Source organism: Penaeus chinensis, chromosome 2, assembly GCF_019202785.1.
Source record: "Penaeus chinensis breed Huanghai No. 1 chromosome 2, ASM1920278v2, whole genome shotgun sequence".
Classification (NCBI taxonomy): domain Eukaryota; kingdom Metazoa; phylum Arthropoda; class Malacostraca; order Decapoda; family Penaeidae; genus Penaeus; species Penaeus chinensis.
This window is the reverse complement of record NC_061820.1, coordinates 31,821,751-31,824,559: the sequence shown is the minus strand read 5'-3', so window position 1 is coordinate 31,824,559 and position 2,809 is coordinate 31,821,751.

The following is a 2,809-nucleotide window of genomic DNA, read 5'->3' as shown; positions in this document are numbered from 1 at the left end:
AACGTCAAAGAGACAACCTATCTTCCTTATCCAGCCATTCCACATAAAGATTGTGTCTTCACTCTTTCCTCATCTCATTTTTACGGATATTTTTGAGTAATCTATATTCATGAATGGGTATATCAGTGTTATGGATTTTAAAGGGCTAAATCTCATCATTTTTTCCCCGGCCAAGGGTTAGTTTTGTAATAAGGTCAATGTCCAAACACAAACATATTCAGAAGCGTTTATATATACTGTAAAATTCGTAGTAGTAGTAATATTAGTAGTAGTAGTTGTAGTAGTAGCAACAGCAGCAGTAGTAGTAGAATAAGTAACAGTGGTAACAGTAGTAGTAGTAGTAGTAGTAGTAGTAGTAGTAGTAGAAGTAGTAGTAGAAGTAGTAGTAGTAGTAGTAGTAGTAGTAGTAGTAGTAGTAGTTGTTGTTGTTGTTGTTGTTGTTGTTGTTGTTGTAGTAACAGAAATAGTAACAACAGTAATGGTAGCAGTAGGAGTAGTAGTAACAGTAATAACAGTGACAGCATTTTTCGTTACAGTAAAAGTAAAATCGGAAATATTGGAATCGCTAATACAAATTTAATTCTGACAATAAGGCAAGAACAGGGGAACATATTTCGGTAGTAATGCTGCAGAGAATTGTAACAGTCGAAGATAATAATTAATAATGATAGTAGTAATACAAATTATGATAATAATGATAACTATCACCATCATCATTACCATCATCATCATCATCATAATCATAATAATAATAATAATAGTAATAATAATAATAATAATAGTAATAAAATAATGATAATAATGATAATAATAATAACAATAATAAAAACAATAATAATAATGATAATAATAGAAACAATAACAATAATACTATAATGATAATAATATTAATAATAATACAAATAATAATAATGATAATAATAATAATGATAATAATAATAATAATAATAATAACAATAATAATAGTAATAATAATAGTGATAATAATAACAATAATAATAATTATTATAAAACAATAATAATGATAATAATAATAATAAAATAATAATAATAATAATAATAATAATAATAATACCAATAAGGATAACAATAATAATAATAATAATGATAAAATAATAATGATAATAATAATAATAATAATAATAATAATAATAATAATAATAATAAAATAATGATAATAATAATAATAAAATAATGATAATAATAATAATAATAATAATAATATTAGTAATAATAATAATAATAATAACAATGATAATAACAATAATAACAGCAACAATAACAACAACAATGATAACAATAATAATAATAATGATAGTAATAATAATCATAATAATGATAATGATAGTAATAACATTGATAATATCATAATAGTAATAATAATAATAACAATGATAATAATCGTGATAATGATTGCAGAATAATAATAATGATAACAATAATAATAGCATCATCAACAACAACAACAACAATAATAATAATAATGATAATAATAATAATAATAATAATAATAATAATAATACTGACAATAATAATAATAATAATGATAATAATAATAACAACAACAACAACAACAATAATAATAATAATAATAATAATACTTGTAATAATAATGATAATGATAGTAATAATGATAGAAATAAAAACAATAATAATAATGATAATAATAATAATGATAATAATAATAATAATAATAATAATAATAGTAACAAAATGATGATATTAATAATGATAATAATAATAATAATAATAATAATAATAATAATAATAATAATAATAATGATGATAATAATATGATAACAACAGCAATAATAATAATAATAGTAATAATAATAATAATAATCATAGAAAGAGAAATAATAATAATGATAACATATAGATTCCCAGATACATAAATAGACGAATGGATAAACAAAAAAGATAATTGGCTGATAGTGAGTTGGATTAATAGTTTCCCCTTGAGGAAATGATTGTCTCGAACTGGTATATATTTCATTTTACTAATCCAAGCTTAATAGTATGGATTTTGAAATAAGAATAGTATCTCCACTAAATTTAGGGTGCGTTTTCTTTCATTCTTGTGTTGTCATAGAAAAATTGTAGGAGTGTCTTTAGAAAATATATCTTATCCGAAGTACTCGTGTAAGCAAAGAAAGATGGGGATTCTTAAGAGGTTTTGGTAATTCAGCTTACCTCCGTATAACTATTTACGCCGATTTTGGTATCTCACTCTCTAATATCCCAATATATCGAAATGATTCCGTCCAAACCCCTCTAATTAGCGACAATCTTGGCCCCGATAGCAGGGGAGGGCATGAAAGATGCAAGAAAAATTGCGGAGTAAAATATGAATAATATACACAAAATCATGACACAGACTCCTCCAAGTCTGTCCTACGCTCTCTCATTCTGCACATACTGGTGGATTCTCTGTTGTCCAGGGCAGGGGTTGGGGGCAGCAGCTGTCCATGTTACGCTTTTGACTAGATATTATCAAATTCTCTGTATTCATATTTAACCCCGTAATCTCCATTCATACCCTCCCCTGCTATCGGGGCCAATATTGTGGGTACTGGGGAGTTTTCGCGGCATAATTTGTATATATTTGGGTAGTAGACAGTGAGAGGAATCCATTGATACTAATATGGTCGTGATCAGTTACACGAAGGTATTCCGAACACACACACACACACACACACACACACACACACACACACACACACACACACACACACACACACACACACACACACACACACACACACACACACACACACACACACACACACACACACACACACACACACAC